Below are 20317 nucleotides of genomic sequence, written 5' to 3' on the forward strand. Positions count from 1 at the left end.
TAAGTGTATATCTGTGGAATACTGTTTGTGCCAAAATGAAATAAATGAAATAACAATTATGAAATATAGTAATCACATGAAAAAGAACAACTGTGTACAGTTTATATGTATACATGTATATTTGTGTGTGTGTATATATATATATATGTTTGTGTATGTGTGTGTACACTGTATATATATGTATATATGTGTGTATATATATATATATATATATATATATATATATATATATATATATATATATATATATATATATATATAAAGGAGTTTAATAAAGTGTAAACACATAATTAAATAAAAGGCATAAAATAATTATTAAATATAATCGGTTTATTTTGATTAATAATGTAATTTCCTTACATTAAGTTACTGCAGATTTTATTTCAAAATGCCTTCTTTAAAGACTGTGTTTAATTATAATTGGGACTTTTCTAAAAAGAGCACATTTCTGAATAGAATTCAGTATTCTCTCTAGTTTGCCATAAAACCCACACACATACCACATGTTATTTTTATATGCTGTATGTATTTGGGTCTGTATATACGTGTGCGTGGTAGGTATATATACTTACGCACACTGTACATGTTAGAAGATTGCAAGATTAACATTTATCTATTACAGGTTTTATTTCAAAAATGCCTTTTTTGAATGATATTCCATTTTCTGTCTATTGTGCTAAAAATGCAACATACATCAGTCTATATATATTTTTATTTATATATAGAGATGTTCAGAAAGTTTCTGCACTTTTATATTTTCGTTGGAAATGGTGAAGGCAAAAAAAAATATTTACTGATGGCATTAAAAAGTATGCACAATGCTGGGAAAATTGAATTGCAACGGAAGGTGACAATGTAATTTGTTTTTGAAATTCTTAATAAATAGAGTTAAAAAAAGTGCAGAAACATTTTGAAGATCTCTTGTATATATTAGATAATATATCATATATCTCTGTATATATATGTATGTGTAGATGTATTATGGAGGTATGTGTATATACTGTATATATGTATATATACTGCGGTGGGTTGGCGCCCTGCCCAGGATTGGTTCCTGCCTTGTGCCCTGTGTTGGCTGGAATTGGCTCCAGAAGACCCCCGTGACCCTGTGTTCGGATTCAGCAGGTTGGAATATGGATGGATGGATGTATATATATATATATATGTGTATATATATATAGAGTATGTATATACTCTATATATATATATATATATATGTAGGTGTATATTGGGTATATGTATTTTTGAATTCTTTATGACGTTCTACTTTGTCATCTACTCTTTGTCTTTTGGTTAAAACTCACAAAATCACGTCTTGTCTCTCTTCCCAAGATTTTTTTATTATAATATGTGTGTGTGTATATATATATGTATATATACAGTATATGCTTTTGTATATATGTGTGTGTATATATGTATGTATGTGTATATTGTGTGTATATATATATATATATATATATTCACTCTTTACACACTAAAAGATTAGCAAAAAATAACATTTTATTGCTACAATAATTTAAATTAGATTACCTTCTTCACTAAAATATATTAATTACATTCAGTTTGTTGTATGATTTTACTTAATTATTTATATATTTGTTTGTTCATTTGTGCACAACTCTGAACTTTTTCAGCCGTTATTAATTTCACTCTAGACACAGTAATTTGCACTTTAACCCCAAAATCTAAATACTAAATAATTTCCCTGGTTTTTAATAATTTATATCTGATATATTAGTACAGAGTGTTTGCATTAAGTTCAATTTGCAATATATAAATAATGGATTGTTACATTTACATTACATTCTTAGATTATTTGTTTGAATTAATTATAAGGTTTCATGTTTTAAAACTAGCAAACTGTGTAAATGGCATAGAATGTATTTTCATCTGCTAAGTAAAACTGTGCAACACAAAAAAATGGTATGTAAAATATTTTCTGTACGTGCCACAGGATCCTGAACTAAATATGCAAGTTAGAAAAAGATCGATGCATGGATTTTGCGCTAAATAATTTTTACATTTAAATTTTCAATGGCACAGAAAATTACATAATAGCTATTACTGATGGATATTTTCAGCATTCCCTTTTTGAAATTGTTCAAAGACAGACTTAATTTCCAACTAACAAAACATTCTATAAATAAAATGGAAATAAAGTGGGCAGTCTGGAAAGAATAGTTGCATTCAAGTGTACCTTTTATTTGCACAATATTGTTGTGCTTCTGTGAAGTAACCCACTCACAGCCTCACTTAGCACATCCATGACCTAAAAATGTAGTAACAATTTAGACAAGTCATTTTTTTTTCCAGTTATCAATATTGCAAAGCTGACCAAGGAAACAAAATGATGTAAGTCGGGTGACAATTGTGCCAACAGCATAGCATGACGCGAATGCAAACTGCATCTCAGCCTTTGAAATGTCATTTTTAGTGCCCAAGATGCCAGCATATGATAACCGAGAATAAATGTCACACCTTTAACCCGACACATTTAGAGACGGATGTGAGGTTCATTGATAAATCAAAGAATAATTCATATTTTAAAGTAAGATATGTAGATGAGGAGTGCATAACTTCCCATATTGGTTCTGTGCATATGAAGGCTCTTTACATGAGAGGTCCAGTAATAAAATTTCAAGGCCAGAACAGACCACTCACATTACTATTGAAAGTGGGCAGATTTAGAGCTGCCGGTCGCATCATTAGAATGTATAACGGACCACTGAAATTTCATAACAACAGCAATGGGGATATGAAGAGAGTGAGCCGACTCCGACTCCACACAAGGACAGGTCAGGAGTTCAAACCTGACCCCATTGCTGCCAGCCACTATATGGATTTCTTCATCTGCTGGGCACGTTGACATTTTATTTCACATATAAATTCCTATTTCCACTAATTTACTGAATTTTCTTAAAATATCAAAAATGCAAGTAATTATTTTAGCAATATTTAAATGGAGTGGATGGAAAATGGCATGCACTACGTATTCCTAAAATCACCAGCCCAGCAGACCTTGAGGTTAGTTATGCAGGGCATGCCAAAGGACTGTCACGTATTTTCAATTCCTGTTTCTAACAATAAGTGCATTTATATATCTTTTGAGAGTAAAAAAAAGTTTTTTTTTTATCTGGATTGTAATTGGACAAACATTTAAGGTTTTAAGGACCTATTACTATTTTTAGCAGTGAAAGCGTAAGTCTGGTTCCCTAATCCTGATCAACTTTTAACCTCTGACCATTTAAATTCTGACCCCTAAGGCAAACTCATTTGGGACAACTGTGACAACCACCGAGAGTGAAGGAGACGTTAAAAAAACAAGTGTGTCGCAGGCTTAGTATCTATTATATCTATTATATAGCACCTTTCATATCTATCTATCTATCTATCTATCTATCTATCTATCTATCTATCTATCTATCTATCTATCTATCTATCTATCTATCTATCTATCTATCTATTATATAGCACCTTTCATATCTATCTATCTATCTATCTATCTATCTATCTATCTATCTATCTATCTATCTATCTATCTATCTATCTATTATATAGCACCTTTCATATCTATCTATCTATCTATCTATCTATCTATCTATCTATCTATCTATCTATCTATCTATCTATCTATCTATCTATCTATCTATCTATCTATCTATCATTATTTCATTCCCTAGCTTTCCCAATTAACATTTTAGGTAGCATTTGTGTATTTTTACATCCACCTTTCCACAGTGCAAACACATCACTTTGACATTAAAGAGTCTTTTTCTGCTGATCAGCCTCAAAAATGGCAAATTAAATCCATGGTGATTCAATGTGGTATTATAATAAAATGTGAAAACTTCCAAGAGGGAAAAAAACAGAAGGGTAAAGATGAATCTTTATAATTAAGTGTAGAGGTGGCAGAATTAAAGATGCTAAGATTTGCATTGAGTGTGACGAGGATGGATAGGATTAGAAATGAGGACATTAGAGGGTCAGCTCAGGTTGGGAGGCAAAGTCAGAAAGGCGAGATTGTGTTGGTTTGGACCTGTGCAGAGGAGAGAGGACGATAGGGATAGAGCTGCTAGGCAAGAGGAGAAGAAGATGGCCTAAGAGAAGATTTATGGATGTGCTGAGAGGGGACATGCAGGTGATGGGTATGAGAGAGGAAGATGACAAGGACAGGAAGATATAGAACAAGATGATCTGCTGTCGTGACCCCTAACGGGGAGGAGGAGGAGTAGAAGAAGAAGAAGAATACATGTCCAATCCACAATCTGAAAGTAGTAATACAAAAATAAAAGTATACAGTGCATCCAGAAAGTATTCACAGCGCATCACTTTTTCCACATTTTGTTATGTTACAGCCTTATTCCAAAATGGATTAACTTTTTTCGTCAGAATTCTACACACAACACCCCATAATGACAACGTGAAAAAAGTTTACTTGAGGTTTCTGCAAATTTATTAAAAATAAAAAAAACTGAGAAATCCCATGTCCATAAGTATTCACAGCCTTTGCTCAATACTTTGTCACTGCACCTTTGGCAGCAATTCCAGCCTCAAGTCTTTTTGAATGTGATGCCACAAGCTTGGCACACCTGTCCTTGGCCAGTTTCGCCCATTCCTCTTTGCAGCACCTCTCAAGCTCCATCAGGTTGGATGGAAGCGTCGGTGCACAGCCATTTTAAGATCTCTCCAGAGATGTTCAATCGGATTCAAGTCTGGGCTCTGGCTGGGCCACTCAAGGACATTCACAGAGTTGTCCTGAAGCCACTCCTTTGATATCTTGGCTGTGTGCTTAGGGTCGTTGTCCTGCTGAAAGATGAACCGTCGCCCCAGTCTGAGGTCAAGAGCGCTCTGGAGCAGGTTTTCATCCAGGATGTCTCTGTACATTGCTGCAGTTATCTTTCTCTTTATCCTGACTAGTCTCCCAGTTCCTGATGCTGCCACCACCATACTTCACTGTAGAGATGGTATTGGCCTGGTGATGAGCGGTGCCTGGTTTCCTCCAAACGTGACGCCTGGCATTCACACCAAAGAGTTCAATCTTTGTCTCATCAGACCAGAGAATTGTGTTTCTCATGGTCTGAGAGTCCTTCAGGTGCCTTTTGGCAAACTCCAGGCGGGCTGCCATGTGCCTTTTACTAAGGAGTGGCTTCCGTCTGGCCACTCTACCATACAGGCCTGATTGGTGGATTGCTGCAGAGATGGTTGTCCTTCTGGAAGGTTCTCCTCTCTCCACAGAGGACCTCTGAGCTCTGACAGAGTGACCATCGGGTTCTTGGTCACCTCCCTGACTAAGGCCCTTTTCCCCTGATCGCTCAGTTTAGATGGCCGGCCAGCTCTAGGAAGAGTCCTGGTGGTTTCAAACTTCTTCCACTTACGGATGATGGAGGCCACTGTGCTCATTGGGACCTTCAAAGCAGCAGAAATGTTTCTGTAACCTTCCCCAGATTTGTGCCTCAAGACAATCCTGTCTTGGAGGTCTACAGACAATTCCTTTGACTTCATGCTTGTTTTGTGCTCTGACATGAACTGTCAACTGTGGGACCTTCTATAGATAGGTGTGTGCCTTTCAAATCATGTCCAGTCAACTGAATTGACCACAGGTGGACTCCAATTAAGCCGCAGAAACATCTCAAGGATGATCTGGGGAAACAGGAGGCACCTGAGCTCAATTTGGAGCTTCATGGCAAAGGCTTTGAATACTTATGTACATGTGCTTTCTCAATTTTTTTATTTTTAATAAATTTGCAAAAACCTCAAGTAAACTTTTTCACGTTGTCATTATGGGGTGTAGAATTCTGAGGACAAAAATTAATTTAATCCATTTTGGAATAAGGCTGTGACATAACAAAATGTGAAAAAAATGATGCGCTGTGAATACTTTCTGATTGCACTGTATAAAGCTTTAAATCCAAAGAAAGAAAACACTACTCTTTACTAGAAATTCAATGATCCACTGCTGGGTCCTTCCCTCTGGCTGAGTTATAAGAGAGCAGTGACGTCAGGAAGGCCCCTTCTCCTGGGGCTCCACCCACAAAGAACAAGGAGTATGGATACCACTTTAAAAATGTAATAAACAAAACTAACAGAAATAATACAACACCATGAAAAAAAGTAATTCAAAATTAGCAAAAAAAAAAAAAAAACAGAAAAGAGTTCCAATCCACATTAAAACAAAACACCTGACCCTAACACAACATCTGCACTGCCTGCTAAATTATTTCAGCCTCCGCTATGTTCCTCTGTGAAACTCACCAATGACAGACTTAAATGATGACAAAGGAGGCGGAGATTAGGGTCACATGAGCAAAGGTTAGTCACAGATTGTTCCAACACTCCGACTAAAGAGAGACAGTGAAGGTGAACTGATATTATTATACAGTATATTATATATCTATGTTTTATAACATCAAATAGGTTTCCTTATTTTTGTTCTTTTTTACTTATTCATTAATATTCTTACCTCATTTTATGTGTTTTCACTTTTCTTGTGACCTTCTCTTTGACATCTTATACAGCACTTAGAGCTACATTGTTAGTATGAAACTGTGCTAGAGAAATAAATGTTGTGGTTGTTGTTTCTGGTTGTTGAACTATGAGTGCCCACTGAGATGTTTACAGACTTCACCATAGTTTTGTGCCCTTTCAACAATTTATTTATTTGCATTATTTCATCTTTAATTTCTTACAAGTATTCATTATTGTTCATTTTCATATACTGTATAGAAAGACAGGCAGACATATTGATAGACAGATATTAAAGGTATGTGTGTGTATATATATGTACTGTATATGTGTATGTATATATATATATATATATGTATATACAGTATATATAATGTGTTTGTGTGTGTATATTGTAGCCAGGTCTGGTAATGATAGCTCATGACTGCAGCAAGCAATTTTGGGGCACCAACCTTTTATTCGTCTGAAGACACAAAAAAACAAAAGAAATAGATTTCAAACGGCGCTCGTTGACGCACACCCCTTCAGCAGGAATTCATATCAAAGTGAGGATGAAGTCTTGTTGTTCTCTCTATTCATCTCGGGTTGCTGTGGCAAAATGTGATGCCTCCTTCCTGGGGTTTTATGGTTGAGGGATTGGAAGGGGCGGGGCTAAATACCTTCACTGGGCAGCTTCTCTGCAATGTGCGGGGAGAGAAGGAGATGAAAAAGCTGGCAGCGGCACCCCATTTCGCCTCAGCTGGTCATTACATACCTCAACTGACCCTGCAAGGAAGTCCTCCAATGCACATGAGTGACAATATATATACAATTGCCTCGAAAGCTTGCATATTGTAATCTTTTTAGTTAGCCAATAAAAGGTGTAATTTTGCTTGACTTTTCACTATATACACATATACTAGCAATCCCCTGTGGCTCCGCCCACATAGTAGTGAAACAGGACTAACTTTAAAAATCAATAAACAAAAAGGTATCACTAGCTAACTGGAGGCGAGGAACACTCCCAACATGTAGCCAGAGGTAGAGCAACTCAAACAGTGACTGGCACATGAGTGTGGAGGGTCCTGTCTGATGTCACTCTTCCACCTCCTCTCGGCACTCAGCCTCTGTCTCAGATGAGCGCAAATATATTGCTCCTGCAAGCAAACTATGATTCTTAGTGCAATAAGAGAAGTCACAAAATCAACCAGAATGTTCAAGTAAACTATAGAAAAAAAACACAATCTAAATCCGTTAAGTAGTTTTCTCATGAAAAGCGGACAGACATACATACAGACATACGTTGAATTATACGGTATATATATATATATATATTCTATATATATATTGCATAGTTTACTGTAAAATAAAGCAGAGTACGTGACACATTTCGCCCTCATTTGGGCTCACTGCTCCATCTGAGGTTCGATCCACGAGAGGGGAACAGTAGATTGTGTACGCCTGATGAGCCCAAATGAGGGCGAAACACGTGTCGCGTACTCTTTGCTTTATTTGACAGTAAACTATGCAACATTCCATGATCTGCTTCTCGCAACTGAAGAGGGCACCGTGGCGGATGTTTGCCGAAATGGCAGACCAACCACAAGCGTTACCTGGTAGGTAACCACCCACACAATTCAGGTTGGGATTCAGACTACAAATGCAATGAATACACATACATATACATATATATATATATATATATATATATATATATATATATATATATATATATATATATATATATATATATATATATATACTATGGGGCTTTACCCCCCATCACTTTTCTCGCCCACCCCGTTATGAAAGGCGGGGGGGCTGAACGCATGTGTTCTACATGTCATGCTGCGTCAATCATTTAAAAGCCTGTACAGCAGCTGTCCTTTTGTCTTACTTACTTGTCTCACGGGACTTTAAAGCGTCTCTCCGAGATGATCACGTCTCGACCCAAGATTTTTTTATATAATAGATATATAAATATATATATAGAGATATATAAATATATATATAGAGAGAGAGAGAGAGAGATACATATATCTTTCTATTATAAAAAATAATCTTGGGAGGGAGACGAGGGAGAAGAGACGTGATCTTCTGGGAAGACACTTTGACATCACACAAGACAAGGCAGTAAGACAAAAGGACAGCTGCTGTACAGGCTTTTAAATGATCGACACGCAGCGCAACAAGCAGAACACGCAGCTCGGTAGCAGCAGCAGAAAGACAGCAGCTGATCCGACCGCAACTCCTTCTCGTGCATTCACCCACTCCCCCTTCACGACACATGCGGCATTATACATCCCACAAGAAAGAGATTTAACCAGGCTCAGGGCCAGAAATAAAAGACAAAGAGTAGATGAGAAAGTAGAACGTCATAAAGAATTCAAAAATGTTGGCAGGCAGGTTGGAGATAATGGAAGTATGAAAATTCAAAAGTCTCAAAAAAAGGACAGGAAAGATCGCATTAGCGCAAACGAATAGAAATTATTTCTTGGTGAAATAACGGAACAGAGAAAAGAGATTGAATATATTGTTCGGATTTAAACTTTATGATAGAGACTTGTAGATCATCTAATTCGTGTTGCCATCGGGGAAAAAAAAGTAGTGTTTCTTCCCAATGAAGAGGCGTATCCGCGAGAATTAAAAGATTCCAAAAACGTTGGAGCGGTATGAAGTCCCGTGAGATGGAGACTTTTAACATGAGATTATTTCAAGTCACTCCCTACTTGCAACTATTTTCAAACAAGAGCACGGTCATCTAACCTCAGTCGTGTGAATGCTTTTGTCAGACACACTTCCTGCGCTTTCAGCTTTTATAAATTTTATCAGGACAATAATTTTATACATTCTAGGTGACACATTAACAACAAAGCAAAAAAGAAAGAGCAGGGACAAACATTCAAGAAAGTCATTTTGTTTATTAGAGAGAAAGGAACGATATTCACTCACAGGCAGATATATGTTGCATTGTCACGATGTAAGTCCAAACACGGAATCAAATTTCAATGCGATATTGAAGAAAAGTTAATTCCAAATATTGTTTTTACTAAAGTTGTAAAGTAAAAGTGAAAATAATGCATATGTAACAATTCCCATGAATATAATAATCTCTTAAAATTGTATATCCGGTAAACCAAACCCGGGGGAGGGAGAGCAAAGTGAGTATATATATATATATATATATATATATATATATATATATATATATATATATATATATATATATATATATATATATATATATATATACAGTGGAACCTCTAGATACGATCACCTCTGTATACGAGAAATTCAAGATAAGAGGAAAGTATGAGCGAAAAATTCGGATATAAATACGAGCATTGGCTCGCGTAACGAGCCACGAGCCAGGCTGTGGTTATGCGTGACACATTTCCCGATCCGCCTCGACTCGGGGATTCACCCAAGCTGACGATGCCAGCCCGTCAGCTCACTCAGTGTTCCTTGTTCTCCCGTAGCGTGAGGATCTACGCATTTGTGCGCTTTTGATTTCATTGTTTTGCTGTAGCAGTTCACTGTATAAGCGTATTCAAAAATATCGCGCACATGCAGACAGAGAATAGGAGACGATTGCCCTCAAGAGGAGAGAGAGAGAGACGCATGCGCGAGTAAGCGAGAGAGATAAGGAGAGAGAGAGAGAGAGAGAGAGATGCACACGAGAGAGAAGAACCATCAGCTCAGTTATGATCACATGACGCTCAGCAGACAAAGTGTATCCATACTACTTGTATTGCAAGACGTCGCTCGTTTTATCAAGTCAAAATTAATTTAAAAATTTAGCTTGTCTTCCATTATTTGCAATGGGGAAGTTTGTTCTAGATACGAGAAATTCGCTATACAAGCCCAATGCTGGAGCGAATTAAACTCGTATCTCGAGGTTCCACTGTATATATATATATATATATATATATTATACAGTATATATATTATATATATTATATTTACTGCGGTGGGTTGGCACCCTGCCCAGTATTGGTTCCTGCCTTGTGCCCTGTGTTGGCTGGGATTGGCTCCAGCAGACCCCCGTGACCCTATTCGGATTCAGCGGGTTAGAAAATGGATGGATGGATATTATATTTATATATATGTATACAATATCCGTATATTTATACACAGTATAGATATAGATATATAAATAATTAAATCATTAATATGATATTATGTATATTAATATTATATATTATACATATACAGGTATATATATATATATATATGCATGTGTGTGTGTGTATAAAATATCTAAAGCTTCTTGAGAAAGTTGTTTCATTTTGGCAATTTTTGAACCAAGATCTGAACTTTAAGAATGCCAGTACCTTGCAAACCAAGTGAGCAAAATAATAGGTTTTTGCGATGCTAAAGCAATTTGAACAGTTTCTCTCATAACCAATTAGCATTAACATGTGACTACTAAAGATAAACTAAGGGACTTGACCATTAGGACACTGCAGGAATGGCTGCTGAAAATGGGACTTTGCAGTCCCTACAGTATGCGAATAATAAATTAAACGTCAGTCAAATCAATGAAAAAAATGAACAAACAATCCATTTCAAGCAGGTTTTTCTGTGGTTACTCCCAGTTTTCCTCTCATAATTCAGAAGAGGTGCAGGTTAGATTAGCAGGAGATTCCAAATCGACACTACTGTGTGTGTGTGTGTGTGTGTGTGTGTGTGTGGGTGAGTGGATGTGTTCCTCACAGACATAAACCACCTGTCAGTATTACAATGCAAGTCCGACCACAACACGTCGTCATTTCTCATTTTCTTATTCCTTCATACTCCTCCTCTCACAGATGTCATTTTCCCACCCTGCAGTGAGTCATGGTGCCTGCTAAACGTCTGACTCTAACTTCATTCTGCTTTTACAGAAACATAAAATAAATGCATATTCTTTTGGAAAAAAACATATTTCTTTCTACTCTTATTATTAACAGTACAACAGTACAGTGCACAAAATATACATCTATATATATATATATATATATATATATATATATATAATAGAGTATGATATACAATATATAATATAGTTATATATCCATATATATAGATATAGAGAAATAGATAGTTCACAAAAATATGTGTCTTCTCTTATGCCTTCTGGACTACTGTGCCAATAGACAAGCGCACTTTTCAGAGTTCTGAACATTCCTTTTGCTGAAAGTGAAGCAATACACGAACATATCTGAATGTCCTTAAAGAAAGAACCTAACATTATGACTGAGCATTTTCCAGTTATAAAATGTGAGATCCTTGTAGGTGTTGCGAAGTGTGTTATGAAGGTGCTGATGATCAGCAACATCATGTAGAAGTTAAATCACAGAGTTGAGGGAGTAAAGCTGGGCAAGGCAAGGGACGGCCATCCTACCAAAGGGGAGGGGAGGATGTGGTGGTCTACACCTTCACCATCAAGGAATATTTCAAGCAGACAGGTGTTCCCATATATGCTGTCCAGAGTTTTCTGTAAAAGCACAAACAAAAGGGCAAGGATGAGGACTGGGAATGACAAATTTTATTTACCTTTCCAGTCTATTCCAAAGAATAATATTATAGTTTAAATCAGTTAATTTGTTTAGGGCAGAATTACGGTCCTGGAAGACCATTGTGGCTGCAGATTTACCTTTTAAGCAATTCATTAATTAGAACTCATTTATCTGCTATATAATAAAACACTCTAGTCTGTGAGTCCAGTTCCCCTGAGCTATCTGATTGGTCAGTCTGGCTTTGGTATGATTGGTCAGTCTGGCCTTGGTGATGTGACAAAAGAGGAAGTGCGCGTGTGGGACACATGAGAAGGAGTAAAGGCGCACGCTAAGAGAGTCGCCTTCAAAGACAGAAAGAATAAAAGTGGACAGGAGTTGAGAACGAGCTCGAGAGACAGAGCGCTGGTGAAGAGACATTTACACACACGAATACAGAGGAAAGGTGCACTCGGGGCAAAAGACGGCAAATATTTTTTAAATATTCTATGACCTGTCTTTGACTGCTGTGGCTACTCGTAGTTTACCAGTCTCCCTGTATGGATTCCTGCAGTCCTGTATTTGAATTTCACCCACCAACTCACTCATTGTCCTCTTTTCAGCTTCCTACCTTCTCAGAAATCTCAGATCTTGTCTGTAAGTCTAAGCCATCTACCTTGTCAACTGGACCCTCCCTACAGTTCTGGTCAAAGCCTGCCTCCCCTCTCTGGTCCCTCTCATTTCTGCTATAATCCACTCTTCTCTCACTACTGCTACTGTTCCTTCATCTTTTAAAACTGCTGCAATAACCTCAATACTGAAAAAACCTGGTGCCGAACCGACTAATTTCAGTCATTTCCATCCTATTTCTAATCTACCCTTCGTTTCCAAAATTCTGGAAAAAATAGTGACTATTCAACTTCATTCTCATTTATCTCAAAATAATCTGTATGAACAGTTCCAGTCTGGTTTTCGCCCCCTCCACAGTACAGAAACGGCACTTATAAAAATGACTATGGCAGTTGATTCTGGTTTAATTCCTATTCTCATCCTCCTTGATCTGTGCAGCCTTTGACACTATTTGTCACACGACTCTCCTCAATAGATTATCTTCGATTGGCATTACCCACACTCCACTAGACTGGTTCAGATCCCACTTCTCAGGCCGCACTCTTTCACTTCCCAACCCACCGCTGTCACTTCAGGTGGGCTCTGTCTTGGGGCCCGTCCTTTTCATTATTTACCTCCTTCCCCTCGGTAATATCTTTCGTAAATATAACATTAGCTTCCACTGTTATGCTGATGACCCCCAGCTCTATCTCACTAGCAAACCTGCTGCTTCCTTCCCACCCTCCTCACTTACTGATTGCATTGCAGAAATCAAATCCTGGTTTTCTTCAAACTTTCTTAAATTAAACCACCAGCCTTCCTGGTAGCTTACACTTATGGTGACAATACCGTTAAAATTTTACTATGCAGACCCATAAATCGTGACCGTACAAATTATATTTAGGACTTTGAGGTAATCAGAATATCTTCAAATCATTACAAAAATAAATTCAATTGAAGTAAAATGATTAGCACTAGTCATTTACCCATAATTCCTGTTGTCTGTATCTTGTGTATATAAATAAGGCAATATTGCCATCCCATCATTACAAATGAGGCAATATCACCATCTGTATCCAGCAGGGGGCACTAGTTCCCTTGTTGGAATAAGTCCTTTTGTAATTGCGGCGTGTTACATAACCCAAAACTATATAGATATAATATAAAAAGGCGATACCCCTCCCGTAGTGATACAGCGGTAAGAAATCACATAGGAGAAATAACTTAGCTTTCTTTAATGATGGCTTATGCTGCATAACAGACGAAGGAAGCCATGATAAGACCTTCGGGTAGTGGGAACTCGATGTATACAGTCTGCCATTTTCGTCGCTGCGCTGGAAGGATTTTCAGGATCGGATGACGTTATCTCTCATTTGTCCGTCGGCTTCAAAGGTGTGCCGGGCAATGATCCAAGGCTTTATACCGTTTCTTCATGTTCAGGCCCCCACTTAGGTAAATCATATAATTCCAAACAAGGAGAAGAGAGAATACAATGTCATGCTGAGTTTGACACACAGAAATAGTACACGTTGCTGATTTCGCAGTTGTCCTTAACTTGTCTTGTCTTAAATAGTGACAAAACTGAGGTTCTCCTTATTGGTACAAAATCGACATTATCCAAAATGGCTCACTTTTCATTTGTTGTTGATAATTCCTCTGTCTTCCCTTCCCCACAGGTGTCATCCTTGACAGTACTTTACCCTTTCAGTCCCACATCAATAACATCTCCCGGTCTTCATATTTCCACCTGCGTAACGTTAGTCGTATTCGCCCCACACCACTGCTATCCTTGTTCATAGCCTTGTCACGTCTCGTCTCGGTTATTACAATTCCCTTTTCTTTGGTCTTTCTCGTAAATCTCTTTATAAGCTTCAACTGGTCCAGAATTCAGCTGCCCACCCGCATCATTACTAGAACCCCCCTCTATTCACCACATCACTCCCATCTTGCAGCAGCTTCATTGGCATCCAGTTCAGTTCCGAATTCATTTCAAAATTCTCCTACTAACTTTTAAGGCTCTCCACAACCTCGCCCTCCATGTCTGCCTGACCTCCTCCATGTTGCCATTCCCTGCCGCACCCTCAGATCCTCTTCCTCCATCCACTTGAGTGTCCCCTTCGTCTGTCTTACCACTATGGGGGGGCACAGCATTCAGTTGCTCTGAAACTCACTACCACCTGAGCTTAGAAATATTGAATCATTCTCACTTTTCAAATCTAAACTTAAAACGTTAACTTGTTTAAGATGGCTTTTCCTCTTTGATTACAATTGCTCTGTCTGATTTTAACTTCTGTATTTTACTTTTGTTTAGAATTTGTGTTTTATCTATTGTTCGGTGTCCTTGAGTGTTTAGAAAAGGCGCCTACAAAAAAATAAAATGTATTATTATTAATAAAACCATTTTTTTGGGGGGGGATGCTTAGTTTTAATTAACTTGTTTATGACAATTCAAAATCCTTAATTGCTTACTTTCGTTTTAAACTGATGCATCTGGCTTCTTAATGTCTCCTGTTTAATAATGAGGTGCAAATGTAAAAAGGAACCAACAGCTCTCCAGCTAACGTGCTTCCATTTAAACCTGCGTCCACACATCATGAAATATCTGTGTTAATAAAAAGGGATAACATTCTCAGAGCACAAAAAATAGACAATTTTAGGTTTGGAAGAATGAAAGCACTAATAAGCCATAAGTTTCATTATCTGTTAGGCATGGCTTCTAATTACGAAACTGGCTGGAACGAAAACCTGCAGCCACCACGGGCGTCCAGGACCGTAGTCGAGGACCCCTGACTTAGAGCTATTCTTAAATTTGTTTGACTTCAGAGTTCACTGGAACTCTGAGCTGATACTTTTCTTGATTTAGGTGATCCTTGGTATTTGTACTGATTTTATCTGTTTTCTCATTAAAACAAAAGTTCTGTCTCTTCAGATGTTGTGATAGACAGCCCGAGCACAGACAGACAGACAGACACCGGATGTCGAATCCGACACACATTTATTAAACTGTTTACTGTGTCCAAACAGTCCTGCACCCCACACAGTGCTCCGGCATCAAACAACCTTCAAACACGGGCCTTTAAATGTCCGTGAGCCGCCTTTCTTCCCTCCGTCGCTGGAGCTTCGTCCTACTCCAGCACCTCGACTGTAGGAAGGCGACCCCTTTCATTCTCACCCAGACGTGCTCCAGGTGCTCGATGATACTTTTCCGGTGGCACTTACTGGTGTGGCGGAAGTGCCGCATGAGCACCCAGAAGCACTCCGGGCGTCCCTGGAAGGTCTTTCCTCCACCTTCCCAGGTGTGGCGGAAGTGCAGATCTCCCAGGCTTTATGAGGCTTGGGGTGCCCCCCTGGTGGTAGCCATGGGCCCCAACAGGTTTGAGCCTCCCTGCTCCTTCCCCATGGTTCCTTCACTATCCAGGGCGATTGCCCCCTTGTGGCACGGGGAACGTATAGATTGCCTTCCGGTCCTTCCAGGCGTCCCAGCTGGGTCTGACCCCCAGCCTCCTGCCACAATGTGCGGTACGTAATGTGACAAGGTGGGATACTAATGTAGTACAGTTATATTGAAAGAAAAAAAAAACCAATATTCTAGTAAATATTTTGTTATAAAATGCTACCCTATTAAAATACATATATGTATGTGTGTGTATGTGTTTATATAGCTACTCTCTATATATATAATCCTAAGCTTAAAAGTGCAATGCTTCCCGGGTCCTCCCTGCGTGGAGTTTGCATGTTCTCCCCGTGTCTGCGTGGGTTTCCTCCGGGCACTCCGGTTTCCTCCCACAATCCAAAGACATGCAGGTTAGGTGGTTTGGCGATTCTAAATTGGCCCTAGAAAAAAAAAAAAATAAAAAAATAAAAGTGCAATGATTTTGTGCTACGATTTTATGTGATGTTTTTATGCCACATTTTTTGTCATGCTTTAAATCGGGCTTATTTTAAAACCTACATATATATATATGTTTGGTAGCATTCTTTTCAGAATTTTTCAGACTTTAATGTGATGTTGTTAGATTTTCAGATTCTTATTCAGTTTTTAAATTATAAGCTAAAATATCAAGAACTCACGTCCCATGAGATGAGACTTTGTGCCAAGAGATTTAACCACACCCGGGGCCGGAAATAAAAGACAAAGAGTAGGACAGCTGCTGTACAGGCTTTTAAATGTTCAAAGCGCCCTGTGAGATACAGATCACACGGCATGGCAGGAGCAGCTGATCGAGCAAAGAAGAGGTAAAAAAAAAAACTATTTGTTTAATGTGATTTAAATGCTGCGACTGCGTGATTTAAATGGCAGGTGCTGCGGAAAAATAATCAGTATTGTGTATATGAAACTCAGGAAAAAGAAATCTAGAGATTGTTAATTATAGAGGTGACACCATTTTCTCAATTTGCTGAAATCTTGAAAGATGTGACATACAAGGTTTTTCCATAGTTGGTGAGATATGTGTGTGCATGTGTGTGTGTGTACTGAATGTATATATGCAACGACAGATGCATTTGTCATTACAAAATATGGTTCATCACAAACATTTAGTAATTTATTTTATTACAATAAATGTTTGTGATGTACCATCTGTTGAAGTGACAAATGCAATGCATCTTATTTCTACATGTATTACAAAACACATTCCAGTAGATGGTGCATTGCAAATGTCAATGCTGAGGACTATATTAATTACTTAGTGTCAGTGTGTCTGTGTCCGACCAGTTGCTATATCTCTTGTCATTCCAACAGATGGCACATCACAAACATAAACTCTGCTTTTACTTATCCCATACCAAATAGTATATAAGAGAGACATAAATATTACATTTGTCATTCCAACAGAAGCCACATCACAAACATAAACTCTGCTTTTACTTATCCCATACCAAATAGTATATAACAGAGGCATATATATTACATTTGTCATTCCAACAGAAGCCACATCACAAACATAAACTCTGCTTTTACTTATCCCATACCAAATAGTATATAACAGAGGCATATGTATTACATTTGTCATTCCAACAGAAGCCACGTCACAAACATAAACTCTGCTTTTACTTATCCCATACCAAATAGTATATAACAGAGGCATATGTATTACATTTGTCATTCCAACAGATGGCACATCACAAACATAAACTCTGCTTTTACTTATCCCATACCAAATAGTATATAACAGAGGCATATGTATTACATTTGTCATTCCAACAGAAGCCACATCACAAACATAAATTCTGCTTTTACTTATCCCATACCAAATAGTATATAAGAGAGACATATGTAATACATTTTCATTCCAACAGGTGGCACAACATGAACATTTGTAGTAATGCCTTTGTGGATCCCTGTGACTTAAACAACAATATAATGAAATATAATAAGAACTTTTTCTTTAAAATGAATCTGTATTTTGAGATGGAGGTTACTTGCAGATATATATTGACAACTATCAAGTGCATTTTTTCCCTTTTTTTTTGTTTTATGTTTTGACTGACAGTGAGATGTACAGAGAACATGCAGTAATTATGTGTTTATTAAAATACGGTTGTATATTAGTATACTTCAGTTATTCCTGTGTAGATGTTTGATATGGTTCTACTGTGGAATAAATTGAAAATGATAAATACAAAATTCATCAGCAGTAGGACACTGCAGACAATTCCTTCAAACTGGAATTTGTCAGATTGCTATTTTATAGGCCAATGGATGATCTGATTCCTCATCTTTTAATGTAATATTGCTCTTATATAATCCTACTATTATATTAATAACTGTTTGTATTTTTCGTGTGCTGTAGACTTGCAGAGGCACCCCATGATTTTCACGGAGCCTAGTTAAATTCTGGGAGCACCCCTCACTCAGGCATCTTTATTTTTACGAGTGTAGAACCAAACATAAAGCTGTCCATTAAGCTCATATGCATATCTTTGTGGATGTGGTGTTCAACCCACCGAAGTGAGCTCGTGTCACTCCTTTCTTTAGGTCACTACACTGTCTTCCTGTTTTAAGTTCAAATTCTTAATGCTTGCCAGCAGATGACCTTCTTAAAAATAAAAGTGCCAAAGTGGTTCTGTAGAGCAATGCCATTGGAGAACCATTTTTGGTTCCCAAAAGACCCAACCACATGAAAGTTCCAGAAGAACATGCTCTGCACAGTAAATAACTATGAAGAGAAGATAACAAATGTGTGGAATACCAATGGCTCCTGATGCTAAAAGGAATCTCGCTGCATACGTGCAGAAACATGGGCTGCGTTCAGGTTTTTCTTAATCTGTTAGCGTCCTGCTAGGCTGTCTACCATACATTAGGGACCCCAGCCCATTAAGCGCATATTAGGAAGTTTTTCAATGTACAAAGAACCAAGTTCATATGCAGAGGACGCTTCCCAGAATGAGATGGTGCTTTGTCAAGCAAGAGTTAAACAAGGAACCACACAACCCAGTAAAGAGCCATAAAATGCCATTAAAGATCCGGGATGTTTAAGAGTGAAGTCAGTGGGTTTGCATCTGTGTACATGGAGACACTTTCGAGGTCCTATATTGTTTCTCGACCACTCAGGTCTGCAGTTGATTGGCATCTGGAGATGCCACCTCAGTGTGTGGCATCAAATCTCAGTTAATACTCTTCATGTGCAGCCCATGCCCACCTCCATTCCGAAATTCGGACGCTGTGTCAGTGTGTTTAAGATGCCCTTCAAGACTCTTTTGTTCAGTGAATTTCTGTCTACCTGATATTAACTGTCAGGTTTTGATATCCTAGAAATTATAAGTCGCGTGTATTTTGCTTTGCGCTCTTCTATTGGTAATTTTTATACCCTTGTCCTGTCACACTTGTTCCCAAAGAGTCTCTCATAACTGATGTTTACTTGATTAGGTTGACCTCTTTTGTAAGTCGCTTCGAATAAAAGAGTCTGCTAAGCAAATAAATGTAAAAAATGGCAATAGCTCACACCCCACTCACGCACACTCACGGGGTGAGCCTTCCAAACTGCACACGCAGAGAGAGCGGGCGTGAGATCCAAACCTTAAAACGCTTCCCACTGCGCTACCGTGCGTGCTGCCCTCTACATGACAAACGGAAAATGCCAATCTTAGCCTGTGACCGCTCCGTGTCCCGTCCAGTTTTCCTTTCTGCTTCGCGCTTTGCTTTTGCAGAACAGGCTCCGCCCCGCCCCATACACCTAAACCCCCCCACGCGACAATGCATTCGGGAACAACGAATAAATGAATGAATGCGCTTTTTGGTCGCGTTCAAATTGTGCTGGCTTGAAGAGCGAAAACGTAAAACAAGCTGAAGTAATTGTAAGTAACGCTAGGGGGCGTCTCTCCCAAATGAATTCCAGTACCAGCTCGGGCATTACGTGCGGATATGTAATCATCTGCGTGGATCTTGGAAATAAAGAGTTCTAGCCGTCGCGAATGTATATTATACGTTTAGCGAGTAGTTAAACGGATACCTAAATTCCACACCCGCCACACGCCGTCTCCGGCGACCTGTAATCGATTGCCGAGCTCGCACGGCTTGCTTTGTCGCGCTTGATCCGTTTCTCGGCGTTTGACCGTTCACCCAGTAGATCCTTCTTGTCTTCCCGACTGCCAGCCTTAGCCAGCTTGCCAGTCTTTGAGCCGAAGATGGAGGAAGTAAGAGCAGGATTAACTAGAGCTGCAGATCCTTTAGCGTGAAAGAAAGAGGAGGAAGAGGAGGAGGAGGAGGGGAGAAACGAGAGGCTGCTAAACGAGGAAAAATGCATAACTAAGAGTGATGAAGTTTTTGCTTTCATCCCCTAAAGCAACAG

At 38.4% G+C, this 20317-nt stretch overlaps 1 protein-coding gene across 3 annotated transcripts in view; it reads left to right on the forward strand.

The window, feature by feature from the left end:
• Window positions 1–20317, forward strand: part of ikzf2 (IKAROS family zinc finger 2) — a 188007-nt gene that overhangs the window by 24159 nt on the left and 143531 nt on the right. The window contains exon 1 of one of the 3 annotated variants that reach the window (XM_039755345.1): window positions 19786–19823. The exons of 1 other annotated variant lie outside the window; for it this stretch is intronic. The gene's annotated coding sequence lies outside the window, so the exon portion shown is untranslated. Of the gene's footprint in view, window positions 1–19785; window positions 19824–19857 lie in introns of those variants that run through there. One more of the 3 variants, XM_039755343.1, reaches the window with a different exon arrangement.

Source organism: Polypterus senegalus, chromosome 6, assembly GCF_016835505.1.
Source record: "Polypterus senegalus isolate Bchr_013 chromosome 6, ASM1683550v1, whole genome shotgun sequence".
NCBI classification, from domain to species: Eukaryota; Metazoa; Chordata; class Cladistia; order Polypteriformes; family Polypteridae; genus Polypterus; species Polypterus senegalus.